This window comes from Protopterus annectens, chromosome 6.part1 (assembly GCF_019279795.1).
Source record: "Protopterus annectens isolate FY-2018-M chromosome 6.part1, PAN1.0, whole genome shotgun sequence".
Taxonomy (NCBI): Eukaryota; Metazoa; Chordata; order Ceratodontiformes; family Protopteridae; genus Protopterus; species Protopterus annectens.
The window spans coordinates 116,900,289-116,921,462 of NC_056738.1; the positions used below are offsets into that span (position 1 = coordinate 116,900,289).

The window sequence follows — 21,174 nt, forward strand, 5'->3', positions numbered from 1 at the left end:
ACAATGAATGCCAAGCTATATGTTTTTGCCAAGCTAGTTAGCTGAGTGCAAACTACACACTGAAATGCAGAACATTTATTTTACATTTTCAGAAAAAATCCACTGAAATCCATTTTAACCTGTTCTTTTACTCTCACACTACCTTCACAAGTGCCCCCTTTGATGGTTCCTCACTGTTTGGAGCTAAAGTTAAAGATGCACCCACCAGATGCGAGCAGGAAGGGAAAACTCTCTCGGCCATTGGAGTACGTTTTTCTGTCCCTTCAAGACTCTATCCTAAAGGGCAGAAAGGTGGGAAGATGTGGTTCAAGAAATCCCAGAGATTTTTCCCAGACGCACGAGGTGATTCCTTCCCCAGGGCAGAGAGGGAGGAAATAATGGTAGATGCCATTCTAGAGACAGAGGGAGTCCGCAGAACCAGGGCGACTGTGATTCCTTTCGCAGACATATCTATCAGCTCTCCTAAAAGGAGGCCCAACTGTGCTACTCTGGAGCCAGTCAGGGGATGCTTATCTTTGTAATCAGAAGCCTGGCACAACATCACAAAAGACAAGCGGGTACAAAACATAATATCCAGAGGATACTCCATACCCTTTTCCTACCCACCCTCCTCGAACCAGGAAAATCCTGGATGTTCCACCCAATCACAGAGATCAAGCAACCGTAGAGATCCAAAAGTTGATAAACAAAAAGAGTTATCCAAACCATCCCCACAGACCAGATAGGATTTGGAACTTACTCGAGATTCTTTATAATACTGAAAAGAACAGGGGACTGGAGGCCCATACTGGATCTCAGCAAACTAAATGAATCAGTAAAGAAGTCCTAGTTCTGAATGATGCGACTGCAGTATATACTCTCCCTTTTAAAGAAAGACAATTGGATGTGCTCGATAGACCTCCAAGATGTGTACTACCACATAAAAATGGACAGAGCATCGAGGAGTCACTTACGCTTCTGGCTGGGAGCCAGTCACTATCAGTTTCGTGCTCTGCCCTTTGGTCTCACTACAGCCCCCAGAGTGTTCACCAAATGCATGGCAGTAGTAACGGCTCACTTGAGATGTCTTGGATTCCGAGTGTTTCCGTACCTGGATGACTGGCTCCTGACTGCCACCATCAAGCATCTACTTCAACAGGCCAGAGACATGACCCTACAAATTTATGCTCAGCTAGGCATTACAATAAACTTGCAAAAATCTGCCTTGTTGCCCTGTCAGCATGTTACCTTTATAGGCACACAAATAGACACCATTTCAATGATGGCGCACCTTCCCCCCGACAGAATTGCAAATCTCAAACAACAGATATTGCTTATTCTTCCCAAACACAAGGTCGAGGCAAAGATAGTGGTCAGACTACTGGGAAGCTTCTTTAAGCTTCATATTCGTCTTCCCTACATAGAATGCAGTACATAGGGTGCAAGTAGCAATGTAAACAACATTATTACTTAAACAATTAGCTGATCCCTGGAAAATAAATTGCTACTTAGTAACTGGATGTATAAACATATTGGTACAATTAATAACACTGCAGACTCTACAGAAGCCACATTTTGAATATGAAGCTTAAAGAAAGGATCATTAAGCACCATTCGGATATACGCAACAATAAGGAGACCAATTCCTTATTTACTCATATTCGTGACAATGAGGGACATAGTTTCATGTTTATGGTTATTTCTTTGCTGCAGCCTACTAAAAGGGAAGGTGATTTAGTTAATTTGACAGAACGAGAAGAAGCCAAATGGATAATGAGGCTCAGAGCGGATTGTTCCCCTGGGCTTAATGGATGTGTTCCCCTTAAACCCTTCCTTAAACATCAGAAAATAATTCAATATGCTTCTTCATAAAGTCTATTTGTTTTTTAATAATTTTTTTTTTTAAGTTATAATTTTTGTAGAGATTATGCTATTGAGCTACTGTGTCTCAGTCATTTTAAGTAGCAATATCGGATGTCAGAGAAGGTGTGTGCCAGCTATGGGATTCTGACTGGTCAGATTTTTGTGAATGATGCCTAGAGAATGAATCTCAAAGAAGTAGCAATATCGGACGTCTAAGAAGATGTGTGCCAGCTATGGGATTTTGATTGGTCAGATTTTTGTGAATGACTTTTAGAGAATGAGTTTCAAAGAACGAATGCCTTATGATTATGATCAGATTTTGTCTTTTCTATTGGTTGGTTTATTTTTTCATTTTAATTAATTTTAATAAAGGAACTCTTTAACCTTAGGGATGAAGGATTCTAGTTACACCCTTTGGAGGTGTACAGTGCATATCATGACTCCCCTGATTGGCTATGATCCTATGAGTAGTTGAAACAAATGAATATGGAGTGTTTTTTCGTCAAGTCAGTTCTATTGGATGCCTATGATTTTTTAAACTTGGAAACCCGGATGACTTATTAAATCTGAAGAAGGCTTTAATAACTGAAAACACTTGTCCGTTCTTTACACAGGGTTTCTTTTTGCATTTAAACAGCGTCTCTACTGTGGATTACAAAATATATATTTTTATTAGTGACTTTATTGTGGTGTAATGCTCATCCATTTTTTCTACAGTTACTAAACTCAGAGTTGAGGACGTATTGACTTTCCTATTGGGCAAGGACAATGTTGGGAAACGTGGGTGCACCTTTAAGTTGTCGAAACAACGAATATTCAAAAATTATAAAGTTGTTTCCTAAAACCAGGTTCATTAAGGTGGTAATAGTCAGTGCTTTGTCGTGGTCTACACTAGGGTGGTTACATAAAAACTCATAGAACATATCCAACCCCTCAGAGTGTGGAATGACAGAATAAAGATCACATACATCGACAGTGACAAATAATTCTTTAGAAAATAAATCATCTGAAACTTTTGATAAAAAGTCCCAAGAATCCCTGAAAATATATTTATGTTCACGCAAGAAATTCTTAATGTTCACATCTATGTATTTAGCTATAGGCAGGGTTTTTGAGGCCTTTGCATCCACAATAGGTTTCAAGTGGGGTGGGGGGTCTTCTAAACTCTTATGAGTCTTAGGTATGCCAAAAATTGTGGGTGTCCTAGGGTGCAGTACCTTCAGAAATCCAAAGTCACTCACACTAATCTGACTACTCAACATAAAATCTTTTAGTGCAAGGTCAATCCTATGATATGAAATATTTATTTCATTGACCGAGACTTCTTCATATGTATCTGTATACAGCATAGATAACATTCTGTCAATATATTTGTTCACATCTAGAACCACTAGGCCCCCACCTTTGTCAGGTTTCATTACCCTGACCTGATGCATGCCACCGATGTCCTTTAATAAAGTTCTTTCTTCCTGTGTTAAATTATGATGAATATTGACCCCATTTTTCTTCCCTACCTTTTTTCTGCTGTCATTTTCACACATTCTCTTGAATATGTTAATCAAAGGATGCAGGGGTGGGTTGAAAGTACTGGGTCTCTTACATACAGTGTTCACATTTACATTAGGATGTTCATGTGGACCTTGATGGAAATACAAACCCAAATTCAACTTTCTCACAAATAATTTAAGCTGTACAAGGGATTCATCAATGCTAGCCTGTCTAAAGGGGACAAAGGTAAGCCCTTTATCAAATAAGTCTGCCCATTCTAATGTTACTTGGTGAGAACTGTAATTGAATATCTTAAAGTCCCCTATTTTATTCTTGACAAGCTTGCATCTAGATATGTTATTCACCACCTGTACCTGCCTCTCCCCCTCCCATTACCATTCCTTGGGGGTACTTCCCTCGTGTAGTGTGATGTCTGGAAATAATTCCCATTGTTGTTCCCCTGCCAGCCCTGCTGTTGTCTCTGCCTCTGATTCATCAGTCTCTCGGACCTCCTCAGAAGCTACACTTCTAAAGGGCTGTTAAGTTCAACATCATTTTTATCCACAACCTCATTGTTAACATCATAATTATTGACTTGGTTGTTGTTCCCATTCTGCCCTTGTGGTGGGTGTGGGTATGCCTTTCCAGACTCGTACTCCAATTTATCTCTAAGTAGCTTTTTCACTTTTCTATCTTTTAACTTCACCATTTGATCTTCTATATCTCTAAACACTTTAGTGTACTCAGAACTTTTAAACTGAAACAATAAATCATTTCTGACATTGTTGTCAAGAGTCTCAATGTTTTTTTTAAGTTCAGCTATTTTCTTTTCATTATATTTAATTAAAACACTAAGCAGTTCACACCCTTGTTTGTTAAAAAGTTCAAGCAACTCAGAATGTAATTTTGTTTCTTGTATAATTCCTGTCAGGTATTTCCAGTTTCGGAGTTCTTTTGGCACTTGCTGTCTCTTATAACACTCCTCTAAATAAGAGTTTTCAAGCTGTAATTTCCATAGTTGAAACATTTGGTCCTTAACTGCTCCAATCTGCTTGTCCAAGTTGCCATGATTTACTTCACTCGCTGCTGCACTGAAAGAGAATTCTCTCCGCTCCAACCAAGAACGTACAGAACATGTTTCACTCTGTCTTTCCTCACTGGCCAGTGAAGTATTGGCTCTATTGTTGCCATGGAAACCAGGAAGTGAATTATTTGAACTCCTTATAACCCTCCCTGTTCTCTGTGCTGGGGTTATTAAGTCAGATTCAGATGTTTGTGTGGAAAAAACTGCTCCACTGTCTCTATTAAACAAATGAGGCTGAAAACAAGCAAGGAATGAGTGTTGACAGATTCCCAATGCTTGTAGAAAGTCTGTGACATAAACAATTAGTCACTGTGAATGTTCCCGCTCTCACTCATAACTTCCACCAGGAAAATCACAAAAGCACAAAATACACTGATAAAAAACAACAAGACAGAGCGGACCACGAACTGCAGAACTCCACTTTAATAAAAGTTTAGCGCTTTCATCAGAACTGTTTCCAACTTCTTCAGAACACTATCATACAACAGTGAAATGTTTAAATAGGTACATCACAGTCACATGATACTAAAACAACTCCCATCTGTGCAATTTAAAAATACAGTCTTCCAAAAAAAAAGCATGTTTTTACATAGTTCAAAACCTTGCTTGTTACAAAAAACACTTTGATAAAATGTGTATAAAAACACATGCATACTGTATGAACAAAAAAGCAGCATTGTGATAGCTAAAAAAGCTCATACACAAATCTAAGAAAAAACATATTCAGCCAGTTTATGAGCTTTTTTAGCTATCACAATGCTGCTATTTTTGTTCATACATGTATGTGTTTTTATACACATATTTTATTGAAGTGTTTTTTGTAACAAGCAAGGTTTTGAACTATGTTAAAACATGTTTTTTTTGGAAGACTTTGTTTTTAAATTGTACAGATGGGAATGGTTTTAGTATCATGTGACTGTGATGTACCTATTTAAACATTTTACTGTTGTATGTTGGTGTTCTGAAGAAGCCGGAAACAGTTCGGATGAAAGTGCTAAACTTTTATTAAAGTGGAGTTCTGCAGTTCATGGTCCACTCTGTTTTATTGTTTTTTATCAGTGTATTTTGTGCTTCTGTGATTTTCCTACAGAATGGCGATATAACTTATGTAGAACCCAAATGTCAAACATAGTACTTAATTTTTTATTTGCTAGAAAGAAAGACATGTTTCCAATGTGATAACCGTTTGAGCTGAAGTTGGTATGAAAAAGTTTGAGAAAAAGAAAGTTAGCTGTGACTAGTATAAACTTGAAAGATATATGTTTCAGAGTGAAGATAATATACTAATTGCGCCTATTAATAAACTAGTTATTGTTTGAATCTTTTTAACCTACTCATAAAATCAGTTGTAGGATCAGGCTGCCAACTGACTCAAGATCTGATGTGTTAAAACTACTGTGCAATGGGGAATATAGGGAATTATTTCAGCTTAGGAAGAAAGAATGAAGAGATAAGGAGGAAAATAGTATATACTGATGAAAATATTACAGATAAACTGTGTGAATATAACATTAGAATCCGGTATTCATCGATGTATCACCTATTATGTTATAAGAAGGCAGTGGAGATAGCAGTAAGGATGCCTGAATAATGTTGTCATGCCATTTTGCAGGGTACTGGTTTGGACATATCTCAAGCAGTGTATTCAGTTCTAGAAACTGTACAAAACAGGTGACAGTATCTGGGAGAAAAGCAAATCTGAGAAGGGCAGTGGATATGATTCATGGGGTAGAAGACTTAACACTTAGGAAATTTGGAAAACAATAAAATTCTACTTACTTCAAAAGTAATGGAGGCGCAAGTGGGCATGTTATGGACTCTCACAAATATGCACTGTATCATAACAAAAGTGATGTTCAACTAGAGAATATGTTAGTGGGAAATGCTCCTAACAGCTAAGGCTGAAATATTTGGATATGAGTAGAGGAAGCTGTCCTTTTCTGAAAGGGTTGTGTGTCAGTGAAATGCTTTGCCTGAGGCTGTAGTAGAGTCATTTTCTTTAGGGAGCTTTAAGCAGTTTGGAACAAGTAATGGCTGCCTTTGGTTCAGACCAATGTATAGGGCAGCAATATAATCTGGCTGCTTTAGTCAAGTGAATTACATGAACGTGAGCTACATATTTGTAAACACAGTGCACACTCACATAAAGACACTTGCACTATGTTTTGTATGCAATTATATCTTTAGTTAAATTCATAAGGCCAGATTGCTCGATTGAAGAAACCACAAAATCCATGTTTGAATCATTTTATTAGATGCACTTAAGTGAGAGATTGCAGAGTTTTAGAAGTATGCGGTGGTAGAACAAATTGCTAAAGGGACACAATATGAGGTTTTATCAGTCTATGTCCCTATATTGTGTTCTGACAGATATTATTCTTAAATGTTTGTGTTTGTCACATACATGCTCTAATGGCTGTTCAAATCACACTAAAACATCCTCCATGTCTTTAGCATTGTCACTGATAGAGACACCTAATTGTAAAGTGGCATGGCATGGATTGTTTCGTTTCAGTTTATTTGCCAGAGAACTTCTATATGCCATTCTCAACTTTATATTCAATTTACTATTTGCTATTTGTGTTTGGAGGAGATAAGTTCATAGGTTAGTACTAAGCTAACTGCCCTCGCGAGCCATTTTCAGCCTAGTCAATTATTCCTTGTGAGACTCAAACCCTGCACCTTGTGCTTGCAAGGCAAACACCTTAACCATTAGGCCACCCTCCTAACCTTTTTTTTTTGTGCAAGTTCCACTGCAGTTAAGATACTATTTCTTGTTAAATTCTGGAATCTTGGTTTAAAAAATGATGTTAAGTTGTCTATCTCGCCTTCATTCTTGCCGGATGGGTTCGGAGCCGAGCCTCGGCTCCGACTCGGCCACTCTAAAAGCTCGAGAGCTAGTTCCACCGGCTCGAGGCTCCCCTGTATCCCACAATGCTAGGCGGTAACTCCTCAGATCTCGTTTGCCGCTATAGCGATCGAGGTGTGTTTCAACCGGCTCGTCAGGTCAGTTTAAAAAAACTAGTTAATTTCTTAGATAAACCCCCCTTTTAAGTTAGTTTTCTTCATAGTTTTATAAAGTAGGTAGTTTCCTTCCATTCCCAGTCAAAATTTTCCCTTTTTTTTCCTGAAACTCATTAGAGTTCTTCCCTTGGGCCTTAGGCCCAGTCCCTCCCTTCCTAGTAGTTGGAGTGACTGTGTTTGTAGGGATTTCATTTTTTAAGTTACTTGTAATTTAATTTAAATTTCTAATAAGTGTAATCGGTGTGTGTGTGTGTGATTGTGTGGTTACACTTTTTCTTCTTTAGACCATGTCTAAGGATTCAAAGGTCTCAGGCTTTAAGAAGTGTGACTCGTGCTGTCAGAAGATGTCTCTGACAGACGGTCACACTTCTTGTGTGCACTGCCTGGGACCTTTGCACCTGCAGGACTCATGTGCTGTTTGCCATGGCTTCAGCCCTAGAGTCCTGCAGGAGCGTAAAAATAAGCTCATTCTAAGGGGCTTATTGAAGCCTGAGGGTCCCCCGACTCAGTCTTCGGGGAAACCCTCGAAGCCTACCAGACCATCGGCTCCGGTATCTGAGTCGTTTTCTGGGGCTTCGAAGGCTGTTCGAACATCGGCTCCGGCCGGAGCCGATGATTCTCGAACTCATGCCCCTGCTATTTCCTCGGCTCCGGCTGGAGCCGAGGCAGACACCGGTGAGTCGGCTCCGATCAGATTGTCGGAACCGACCTACAGAAAAAGTTCCCGGTCACCATCTATCGGCTCTGTTCATTCGGCTCCAGCATCTCCATTGCTGTCTGAATGGAGCCATAGATCTCACTCCTCTAGGTCGTCGAGACTTTCAGATCATGACCTTCAGAGGGTAGTGAGTCGACTTCTTAAGTCCGAGGCACTGGCCCAGATGCTTCAAAGCCCGACTCAACAGTCGATGGCTAATCCCATCACTGAGAATATTCCTCCTCCGACTCCTTTGAGTTCGGAGCCGGGGGGCGGCTCGGACCCGAGACTGTGGCTGCGTCGGAACCGATACCATTGTCTTTGGTACCGTCGTCTGCTCCGATTTCTTCCATGGAGGAATCTCGGCGCCGGATTTCCCTCGTCGGCTCCGAGGGGGCGAGTGGCATTGGACCCTTGTCCGACCCCGCTCTACCTCTTGGTGCTTTGGCGCTGGTGAGTTCAGCTCCAACATCGGCCTCGGAGCCATTGGGGGAGGTTTTCAGCTTTTCGGAGCGGAGACCTCTGGCTCTGCCTGACAGGGGTGCCTTCGAGGTCATGAGGAGCGTGTTAGAACCTGGTTCAACCCCACAGTCGGCTCCATCTGCCCCTCCCTCCACGGTGCCTCCAGTGATTTCTGCTCACTCCCTCATCCCGGATCGCAGAGAGCCAGCTCCTCAAGTATCCCCAGTGGGGATCTCCTCCTCTTCCGAGGCCTCTCCTGACCCGGTAGGAGAGCCTCCTAGGAAGAGGCAGTGCAAGGGGAAGCACATCGACTCCCCTGAGTCTGTCACCTCTGACACTGATTTAGAGGATTCTGAAGGTTCCCCTCATTCCCTCTCTGAAGATGTCTCTTTTGCAGACATCCTCGAGATCTTAAAACAGAGGGGGAATTGGCCAGCCCTCAACCCTTCAGAGGATGAATCGGTGTATCTTGAGGCGTTTGGCTCTCGCCCTTCCACCTCCTGGGTGTCCCCTCCTTTTGACCCCCTTATGCAGGTGGTGGCAAAGAAGGCCTGGATGTCTCCTGACTCTGTGGACCCCACCCCCAGGAGACCTTCAAAGTGTATCACTGCCCCCAAGGACAAAGAATTTTTGACCAAAGGCATCTCTGTGGATGCTATGGTGGTGGCTGCAGCCACCAAGAAGGAGCTAGCTGATCCTTCAGTGCCTGTCCATCCTCCTAACAAGGAGTCTAGGACTATGGACAGGTACAGGAAGCGGATGTTCTCGTCAGCGACCTTTTCTATGCGCTCACTGAACTACCTGTGTCATTTCACTCGTCTCCAGAGAGATTTGATCAAAGAAGCGAGTGAAATGTTAAAGGATCCAACAGCTGCGGGTTTTCAGGATAGGATGAACTCTCAGCTGGCTACCCTCAACTCAATAGTTAACTCCTCCATGCCTCCTTTCATGCGGCGGATGGAGCGAGTAGAGCGGCAGGTACAGGTGTGGCCTTACGTCGGCACACCTGGATGCGGCTATGTAATTTTGCGGACCCTTTCAAGGCATCCTTCACTAACTCCCCGTTTGATGGATCATCCCTCTTTGGTCCCCAAGTGAAGGAAACCCTGACTAGGTGCGAGACTGAAGGCAAGACTCTCTCTGCCGTGGGAGTCCATTTTTCTACTCCTTCTAGGCCTTACCCCAAAGGCCAGAAGGGGGGAAAGATGTGGTTCCACAAACAATCTCAAGGAGCTTTGCCTGACGCACAGAGTCGGTTCCCCTCTAGAGGCAGAGGGGGGAACAATAATGGTAGACGCCATCCTAGAGGCAGAGGGGGCCCGCAGAATCAGGGCAGTCGAGAAACCTTCTCCGACAAGCCCTTTCAGCATCCCTGAGGTGTTGCCCGACTGTCCACCTTCGGAGGCAGTTGGGAGAAGATTATCTCTGTACCCAGATGCCTGGCAATCCCTAACTCAAGACAAGTGGGTACAGTCTATCATTTCCGAAGGCTACACAATCCCATTCTTTCGCATTCCAAAGCAATCAAAAAAATCCCTTCCAGACGTTCCACCCAGTCAAAGGAAACAAGCAGCGCTAGAAATATCAAAGCTGCTTGCAAAAAGAGCCATTCAACCAGTTCCAGCAGACCAACAAGGGTCCGGAATCTACTCCAAATTCTTTTTGGTTCCAAAGAAAACAGGGGACTGGAGACCCATTTTGGATCTCAGCAACTTGAACAAGTCTGTCAAGAAAACAAAATTTTGGATGGTCACGCTGCAGTCCATTCTACCCCTTTTGGGGCGGGACAACTGGATGTGCTCTATAGATCTCCAGGATGCGTACTACCACATCAAAATGAGCAGGCGCTCAGGAGATTCCTCCGCTTCAGGCTGGGAACCAGTCATTTCCAATTCAGGGCCCTGCCCTTTGGACTCACTACAGCCCCCCGAGTGTTTACCAAATGCATGGCAGTGGTCGCCTCTCACCTGAGACGTCAAGGATTCCAAGTGTTTCCGTATTTAGATGACTGGCTCCTTACAGCCCCCACCAAGCATCTTCTGCTTCTTGCCAGAGACTATACCTTTCACACATGTCAAACACTAGGCATTTCAATAAATTATGAAAAGTCTGTCTTGTCGCCTTGTCGTGTTATTACCTTTATAGGTGCAAATCTAGACACAGTCAGCATGTCAGCCAGACTCACAGAGCAGAGAATAGCAGACATACACAGACAAGTCTCTCTTGTCTTGCAGAGCAACAAAATCAAAGCCAGACTGGCCCTGAAGGTCTTAGGAATAATAGCGGCTGCTATCCCTCTCCTTCCTTTAGCCAGATTCCACATGAGAATCTTACAATGGATGCTCTTCACACAGTGGTCGTACCAACTTCCAATGTCCCATTCCATTGCGATAACACAATCGTGCAAGAATCATCTTTCTTGGTGGGTCACTTCCCCCCAACTCTTCCTAGGAAGACCCTTTGTTCCTTCCCCTCCGGTTGCTACACTGACAACGGATGCCTCCCTGATCGGGTGGGGGGGGGGCATTACCAGGACAGGACGGTCCAGGGCATATGGCAACCTTTCGAACGCCACTTGCACATAAATGTCGTAGAGATGAGAGCAGTGCTTCTAGCGTTGCAAGCCCTACAAGACTCTCTTCCCAAAGGAACTATAGCAATTCAGACAGACAATATGTCTGTAGTGTGGTACATCAACAAACAAGGCAGAACCAGATCCTACCCCCCTATGTCTAGAGGCACTCAGACTGTGGCAATGGGCGATTTCTTCTCAGCGGTTTCTGTTAGCAATGCACATTCCCGGGAAGTCCAATGTGATTGCGGACAAATTGAGCAGAGCTATTCTCATGCCTCACGAGTGGTCTTTGAAGAATTCAGTGTTGGACAAAGTCTTTCGAAAGTGGGGCCAACCTTGCTGCGACCTTTTCGCTACTCCCCAAAACAGCAAGTGCGATGATTATTTCACCCTCTTTCCCCAACCAGGCCATCCCAGCAGAGACGCTCTAGTCCACGATTGGCCCCGGGGACATCTGTATACTTTTCCTCCTTTTCCACTGATATCTCAACTAATACAGAAAGCCATCGCTCAGAAAGCTTCCATGATCCTCATTGCCCCTTACTGGCCTCGACAGGTTTGGTTCCCATTTCTTCACCGTTATCTGTTGGAGCAACCCTGGCATCTGGACCCAGTTCCAGACCTCTTGACCCATCAGTCAGGTCAGTTGCACCGCTCCCTCCCTTCTCTGAACCTCACAGCATGGTTTCTCCAATTCCAACTCTAGCCAGGCTTCCTCTAATATCTCAGTCAGTTCGAGATATTTTAATAGCCTCTCATAAATCTTCCACTCGGAAGATTTATCATAGTAAGTGGAAACGTTTTTCCTGTTGGGCGCATTCAAAGGATATAGATCCTTTCACTGCTTCCATTCAATCAGTTCTTTTCCACTCAGGTTCGTCTCCTTCTACCATCAAGGTTCAATTGGCAGCTATATCTAACTTTCATGTTGGAGTCTCAGAGTCCTCCATTATGTCTCACAAACTCTGCAAAGCCTTTTTAAAGGGAGTTTTTCTCCTCAAACCACCTATCAGGGATCCTCCTCCTCTATGGGATCTCAACTTGGTTCTGACGTCCTTGATTCTTCCCCCCTTTGAATCTGCGGCTTCATGCTCAGTGAAATTGCTATATTGGAAAACACTCTTTTTGGTAGCTATTACTTCAGCCAGAAGAGTCTCTGAACTTCATGCTCTGTGTAGTCGATCCCCTTATCTTTTGTTTCATAAGGATAGGGTGTCCTTACATACCAACCCGTCTTTTTTGCCTAAGATAGCCTCTCTGGCAAATTTGAATCAAACCATTGATCTTCCTGTGTTCTTTCCTAACTATTCGAACAGATCGGAACAAAAATTACATTGGTTAGACGTTCATCGCCAGCTTAGGTACTATTTAGACAGGACTAAACAATTTAGGAAGTCTGATCAACTGTTTGTTTCCTATGCAGAAGGCAGAATGGGCCTTCCAGTTTCTAAGGTATCTCTTTCTAGATGGCTTACTTCATTGATTACCTTTGTGTATGAGATCAGACATCAACAGTTGCCAACCAAACCCAGGGCTCATTCAACTAGAGCTTTAGCTACATCTATAGCTTTCCAAGACAGACTGCCTATTGATTCGATTTGTGCTGCAGCTACTTGGGCTTCTCCCCATACCTTCATTTCTCATTATAAGTTGGACTTAGCCTCTAGAGACCGAGCCAACTTTGGTTCCACTGTACTCAAGAGTCTGTTCCGATAGGCCACCCGGGACAAGGTGCTAGGGACGCAGTCCAATCAGCAAGAATGAAGGCGAGATAGACAACTTAACATTTAGAAGTTATGTACCTACAATAACGTTCCATGTTAGTTGTCTTCTTCTCGCCTTCTTTCTTGCGTCCCACCCTCCTTCCCCCTAGCCTGGACAGACCTAGAGGAGTTTGTTTGTGACCTTTATCTTTTCTACCACCTCTATATATTTATATATTTATATATATAGTTCCTCAGTCAGGTTTAGGACACCTTTCAGTCAGCCTATAGAGGTGGGTTATCCTTTTCTTCCATATTATGGAATTTTCCTAGCTGGGCCTAGCTTACAAACGAGATCTAAGGAGTTACCGCCTAGCATTGTGGGATATAGGGGAGCCTCGAGCCAGTGGAACTAGCTCTCGAGCTTTTAGAGTGGCCGAGTCGGAGCCGAGCCCATCCAGCAAGAAAGAAGGCGAGAAGAAGACAACTAACATGGAACGTTATGGTAGGTACATAACTTCTAAATATATTGATGGGAATAGTGTATCACTCTGCTGTCTATGGTTGCTTCTACAGTCATGGCTAGGGGTGATTCATAAACATTTCAGCATTCCTGGCCATGGCTGCAGAGTACTGGTGCTTTACATGACATTTAGATTTAGTGATCTTCTTTTAGTGACTCTTCATAAGAGATGTTGGTGTTGTCACTCATATTGATGTTGATAGACTATGCCACCTTGCTTGTATGTATAGTACTCAGCTACAGAATACATTTGTACAGTCTTTTTATTACATGATTTAGGCTTTCAGGCACTTATAGTCATAATGTTGCTGCTTAGCAATGTTTAGCTAAGCATTAGCTAGCTTAGCAAGCATTTCATAGTTCATTAGATTTGTAGCCATCATCTTAAGTGGCATAGGTCCTTGGCTGTATGTATATCACTTTAGGACCATTCACTGGTCAGTACATAGTCATGAAACATGCTACAATATTAAGGTGGTAATTTGTATACCTTCTGTGTACTTGGACTCTTCTAGGTATACAGCAATATATGTTAGTACTTTGTGGGGGCTGGGTTCAATTGTGAACTCTATAGGGCTCTGGTATATGATTTAGATTAGATACCAGCCTTAAATGTTTGTGTTTGTGAATCTCAGTTTGCCTCTTTAGAAATATGTACATTGGTATGTAAACTTTGTAAATTTGTATATTTATTCATATTCAAGTACTGAATTGCAACAAAACTAATTATCCCAAGAATTCAGACATTTCAACAGCAATTAGTTTTCAGATTTCTGCATGAATAATCTGAAAACAAATAAGAATTCTGCACAATAATTCTAGTTATTTTTTAGTTATCTGTTGTAATTTACTGGTAAAAACACTTCATAATTGATTGATATACATTTTGCCTTTGATTTTGTTATTGCCACAGGGCATATAGTAAATGAAACAGTTGTAAAATTGTGTTTTTCTTTGTACTACAAAAATGGAACAGGTACTAGAAGTATTAAGACATGTGCACAAGTGTAGCAAAGAGATACAACCATAAGTTTTGTTATAAATTATTTTTTTTTAAGTAAAAGAGGCATGGATTGATAGTCATATAGCTCAACAGCATAGTGCTAATCATCACATGCTGGTGTTTTGTTCTTTTATAGTTTAATGGAATGTTTGTTTAGTTATGCATCTCAGATAAATGTTAGCGCAAAAGGATTTGTTTAAGATGCATATCTAGCCACATACTGTTAAACAACAACAGAAGAACAAAACCATGTCTCATGGCAATTAGGGGTGGCATAATGGTTACAGTTACCTCACAGATACAAGGTATAGAGTTTGATTTTGAACTCTGGTTATTGGCTAGGCTTTTAATAGTCTGTGAACTAATAGCATAGTATTTACCTATGAACCTAATGAGCTAAACAACTATTAATCTCAGCCAGAGTAATTTTAGTCATCAGAATCTGAAATAGAATATTTTTTACATTAGGGAAGCTTAGCATGGCTTGATTTATAACTTTGTTTTGTAGTTTAATATAGTATTCAGTGCTGCCTTTTTTATCCTGTTCATCAATTGGGTTATCAGATCTGACAGGATCTGACCTTGGTGCTTTTTCAAGAGTGTGGATCCAGAGCTCTGACTACTCCCCTACCCATAATTCCCTCTGATCTCTCAATTGTCACAGATCTTGTTTGCTGCTTGATCCTTCAGGATGTGTGATTCAAGTACTCTGCAGTCTAGGATAGGGTAAGTGATATTTTCATGTTTTTTAGCTAAATGCTGTCTATTTACTTATATTACCCTTTCTGATCATCAGGAAAGTTTATTTTCCTTCACTTTCCTTATCATTACTAATATATATGCATGAATGCATGCATGCATATATATATTTTTATACATCCATTCATCCACAACCCCTTTTTCTCATTTTTGCACATGGGGTCAGGGTGTCACTTCAGCAGTGACACTCATCTAGAGCCAAGGTTTACACCGCCAGGTGGTTAGCTCTACTGCGATAGTTCTTCCACACCACACTCACATGCACACTCATACCTGTTGCTAATTTAGTGTGTCCAAGCAACCTACTGCATGTCTTTGGAATGTGGGAGGAAATTGGAGCACCTGGAGGAAACCCACATGAACACAGGGAGGACGTGCAGACTCCACACAGAAGGGACCCCAGCCGAGGATTGAATGGGGGAACCTTTTGCTGTGAGGCAACAATGCTATCCGCTATGGCACTGTGCACAGATATATATGTATAGACAGATAAATATAAACATGTATGTATGTATGTATGCATATATATATATATATATATATATATATATATATATATATGTATATATATATATGTATATGTATATATATATATGTATATATATATATATATATATATGTGTGTGTGTGTGTGTGTATATATATATTTTTTCTTTTAGTTTATATGCTGTTACATAGGTGCAAATTTGTAAAACATGTTTCTGTGTAAGCATTGCTTTTGCTTATTACCTCGTTGTTTTGGTTGGTTGCTTGTTTCCTCAAAAAAGTTGGACAAGGCTGCTAGTTTCAAAAAATGCTCAGCTTGTCATAAGATTCCATCAGATGACCTACACTCCTTATGTGTGTTTTGCTTAGGAGTTTTGCATTAAAATAATGACTGTGAAGCTTGTGCTTCTTTTGATGTCAAGGGCCTTCAAGTCTGCCAAAGTAAGTTAGTGTCGAATGGCCTTCTTCCCACATTTAGTGGGGGGGTTTAGCCACTTCTGCCTCAGAGATGTTCTGTCCTTCATCCAAAAAGATGGAAAGACTGAAAGTTCCTAAAGAGAAAGAAAAGAGCATAAAACAAAGCAGAGAAAAAGAGAGGGAGTATGAAAAGAGAGCAGAAAAGACTAGGAGAAGGTCTCCAGAAATGTTTGAGAACTCAGGCCTGGCTGCTAAGACACCAAGACATTTGCAGCCAGAGGCTCATCAGATCCCTTCACTGTCTCCTCTTTTAGGATTTCCCAGGAGTCAGTAAGCCTGAGGCTTCATTTCCCATTCCTACAAGAGAAGCATCAGTGTTCTTCTTGGCCATCATCAGTGACTTCATCCTTCAGGTCCTTCCATTCTTCGAGGAGTTTATTGGAAGACAACAATGCCAGAATGATGAAGATGTTTCTTTTACATAGAGTCAGCTGAGGATCCTCTCAGCACTGACTCCTTTGGCAGCTCTGGAAATGGTCCCTACCTTCCCACCATTAACTTCTCCTGTACTGGTCTGACCATTGGCTCCAAACCACACAAACACAAGTCTTCCCAATAGAGCACTCACATTGAAGCTGACAGCTCTTTTACTCTCTATCTTGACTTTGGCCTTGCCAAGGCTTAGGTGTCAGGGTCAGCTATGAAGTTCTCAGAGTCATCCCTGCTGCTTTCCTCCTTGGTGCTGGAGAGCTCACTGTCATTGTCATTCTTGGAGCTGGGTTGTATCAGAGTTGAAGGCACTCTAGCCTTGCCCTCTGTGGCTCAGGGGGCCCTTCTTTGGCTCGGATTTTGTCTTTGGCTTTTGAGGCATTCAAAAGGGTTTTCTCTCGGTCCAGAAAGGAGGTGACTCTATTCCACTAGGCTCCATCCCAACCTCCTGTGGATCTTGTCTCCATGTGTATTCATCCTAATTGTCAGGGACAACCAGCTTCATTCAGCCTTGGGGTTCTCATGAGATGAGCTTCCAGTCCAATTACAGACAGTCCCAGAAGCCCCCATGGAAGAGGTACTGAGGAAATTGGCTTGTAAGAGGAGACACTCAAACTTACACACATTACCTGAGTCAGTCACAGAAGATAATGATTTTGATGAAGGAAAGGATTCCCCACAATCCCCATCTGGCAGATGTCTCATTTGGAGATATTCTGGAGTTAATGAAACAAAGAGGGAGGTTGGGGGGGGGTTGATCCACCAAAGCCCCTTCTCCAGGGGAATCTGTGTTCCTTGAGGCATTCAGAGCTGGCTGTTTTATCTGCTAAGTGATACCACTGGCTGATGAACTAATAGACCTAGTTTCTCAGCTGACATAGAAGAGACCTGATGTGGTTGAACCAGTTCCATGCAAACTGGTTAAAATTTTAGTGGCTCCTAGGAATAAGTCTCACTGGAGCAAGGGTCTCTCAGTAGATGTTGTGGTTGTTACAACAGTTACAAGGAATAGCTGTCATAGGAGTGCACATCCCCCTAATAGGGAATGTAGGGTGTTGGACAAATTTGGGAAGTGGTCATATGCTTCAGCGACTTAAGCACTCAGATCACTGAACTCCCTGGTTCACATGACCCATTTTCAGAGGGACTTGACAAAGGAACTGTCAAAAATACCTCTTGGTTGACCTGTCTGCAGATGTCCATAAATCAGTGGAGTCTCGTGGTTAATGTATCCATACATCTATTGTTTATTGCAGCTGATGATGCATCTAGGGCAGTAGGCACTGACACTGCAATCTGTTAACATACCTGGATGGTCCTTTGCAACTTTGTGAAAGACTTCAAGAAGCCCTTAATCAATGCCCCTTTGACATTTCAACCCCTTTTGGACCCAAAGTGAAAGAAATGTTTCCCAGAAATGAATCTACAAAAAACATTTTCCCAAAACCATAAAGGGGGCAATGGTTCTGAAAATCTCAAGGTTTTAGTCAAGATTTCTCTACGGACATATTCCACCATGGGGCAGGGAGGAGTAATTTCCATGGATCTTACCCCAGAGACAGAGATGTTCTGCAAAATCAGGGGGTTTTATGTCTTTTCTCATAGAAACCCTACCAGCACTCCAAAATGATTGCCAGTCTGATGCACTTTGGAGGCAGTCAGGGGTGCTTATCCCTGCACCCTCAAGCCTGGCAGGCCATCACACAAAATTGCTGGGTGTAGAAGATAATCACCAGAGGCTATGTTATTTCTTTTGTTACCGCTTCTCAGAAAAAGAAAAGAAACACTGACATTCCACCTAGTTAGATAGAATTAGCTACAGCAGAAGTAGCAAAGCTCCTAGAAAAGAGTTTTCCAGCAGATTCCCCAGCAGACCAATTAAGATTCAGAGTCTATTTACAGTTCGTTTTTAGTTTCTGAAAAAAAAACAGGGGACCTAAGGCCCATTCTGGACCAAAGACACTTTAATCAGTTCATAAAACATACTAAATTTCAGATGGTCATGTCTTAGTCCATTTTATCTTTTTTGAGAAAGGGCTACTGGATGTGCATATCATAATAAGACAGCAAAGCAGACCAGGAGATTTCTCTGTTTCTGGCTGGGATCCCATCATTTGTAATTCAGAGGAATGCCCTTTGGACTCATTACAGCTCCCAGGGTGTTCACCAAATGCATGGCAGGGATTTTTTCCTTCAGCTGGCTCTACACTTGGGGATTACTTGTCAAGAGCTAGTTGATACCAGTGGAGTGTTTAAAGTTTATCAGATGCCACCTGGACACAAATACTTAAATAGCCAAACTCCCACAATCCAAAATCTTACTCTGCATCAGTTGGCTTCAGAGGTCCTTTGTTACCCTTGTTTCCTGCATATCTGTGTGAAATGTATTGGAACATGAAGGTGAATGACACATCCAGGACCATTGAACAGAAAGTGTCAACTGCATTACTCTCATGTAATATCTTGCATGAAGAACTAATGTGACAGAGGCAGCCATCAAGCCCAAAAGTCAAAGAATAAGTTTTGCTGGGGGGCAAGGGTAACAAAGGACCTCTGAAGCCAGCTGATGCAGAGTAAGATTTTGGATTGTGGGAGTTTGGCTATTTGAGTATTTGTGTCCAGGTGGCATCTGATAAATGCTAAACACACCATTTTGTGGTTGACCTTCCCCATAGTGTCATGGGGTTGACCATTCTCCCCACAACCACCAATAGCTACTGTAACCACGGATGCTTCATTTCTTGGACGGGGGCATTTCAAGGGGAAGACTGTTCAAGGTTCTTAGTTGATGACAGAGGCCAGTCTGCACATCAGTGTCTTGGAAATGAGCTCAGCCATCCTCCTAGCATTACAGGCTATTCAAGACTCCTTCCCCAAGGAGTGTGATCTCCATCTAGATGGACAACATGGCATTAATCTGCTATAACAATGAGTGAGAAAGAACCTGTTCATATCCAGTGTGCCAGAAAGCTATGAGAGTATGGCAATGAGTAATGTCTTCTCATAACTTTCTGACTGCACTGCCCATCCCAAGGACTTCCAATGTACTGATGGGCAAACTTAGCAGATTGATTCTTTTACCCCATGAGTGGACCCTCATTTAGACAGTGGTGACTATAATTTTCAATAGCTGGGGCCAACCTTGGTGCAATTTCATTTTGCTTCATACCTAAACAACAAGTACAGCAGTTAGTTTGCTCTAATCCCTCCACAGGGGCAGACACCAAGGAAACATCTAGTCCAAAAATGGCCCCCGGGTCTCCTTTATGCATTTCCACCTTTTTCTCTGATAGTAAAGTTTCTTCAGAAAGCCAGGAGGTGCAAGCCTAAAGTTATTCTCATTGCCCCATTTTTGGCCCCATCAATTTGTGTTCCCCTTTCTCTGCCCTCACCTGAAACATCCCATTTGGATGTTGGACTCACATCCAGGCCTTCTGTATCACTTATCCAGCCAGCCTCACTGAGACTTAAAAACCCTGAAATTGACTTCATGGTCTCTCCACTTTTAACAGTGGCCAGGGATGCCAGGCTGTCTGCTTCAGTTACTTAGATTTTATCATCCTCATAAAAAACAACTACTGGGAAGGTTTACCTTAGCAGATAGTAAATATTTACCATATGAGCTTGCTCCAGAGTTTTGGACCTATTTTCAGCCTCTCTACCCTTGATTTTAGATTTTTTTGGCAGAATTGTTTCACAAAGGTTCCAGTTTTTCTACTATTAATGTACAGTTGGCAGCCACTTTCAGTTTTCTTGTGGGATAGAATCAGACTTCCACTGCTTCTTTAAAAAATTCCAAGACCTTTTTGAAGGGAACCTTCCTTTGAAGGCCTCCAGTCAGGAATCCAATTCCCCTTGGGACATTACTGTCATGCTACACACTCTGACAAAGGCTCCCTTTGAGCTTGGTTCTTCAGTAGACCTAAAATTTCTTTCTTGGAAAATGCTTTTTTGGTAGCAATCACATCAGCGAGGAGTATCTTGAAGTTTCAAGTCTTGTCCAGCAAGTCTCCATATCTGTTTTTTCATAAAGATAGAGTATCTTTGAGAATAAATGAGCACTTTCTTTTGAAGGTTGCCTCTGAAGCAAACCTTAATCAAACAATATACTGGTGTTCTTTCCAAAGTTCTCAAACAAAGGGTAATATACCTTATATTTTTTAGATGTTCATCATCAATTCATGTTTACATCACCAGACAAAGGATATCAGAAAGTCTGATCATCTTTTTCTTGCTTTCTCAAAAGCTAAATTAGGAGTTTTTAGAGTAACACTGTCCAGGTAGCTTTCAGACTGTATTGCTTTTGTTTATGAAAAAATTGGAAAACCAAAAGCTCATTCTACCATAGTGGTGGCTATATCTATTGCCTTTCTGGGTCAGACTCCCATTGATGAGATTTGTGTTGCAGCTACTTGGTCTGCAGTTCATAAATTTGTGTCGCATAAGAAATTGTATGTACAGTCTAGATCCTGTACATCCTTTGGCTGCACAATTTTCAGGAATATCCTTCTTTGAGGCCACCTAGGTTTTCAGGCGGCTTGGGAATCTGTCTGACTTGCTGAATCGGACAGAAAAGAAAACATTGGATACAAAAATTATGCACTCACCATAATGATAGAGCC

The 21,174-nt window shown here is 41.9% G+C and overlaps 1 protein-coding gene across 1 annotated transcript in view; it reads left to right on the top strand.

Moving 5' to 3' along the window:
• LOC122805262 (dynein axonemal heavy chain 11-like) overlaps positions 1 to 21,174 on the top strand; it is a 4,596,980-nt gene that overhangs the window by 105,623 nt on the left and 4,470,183 nt on the right. The window lies entirely within an intron of this gene.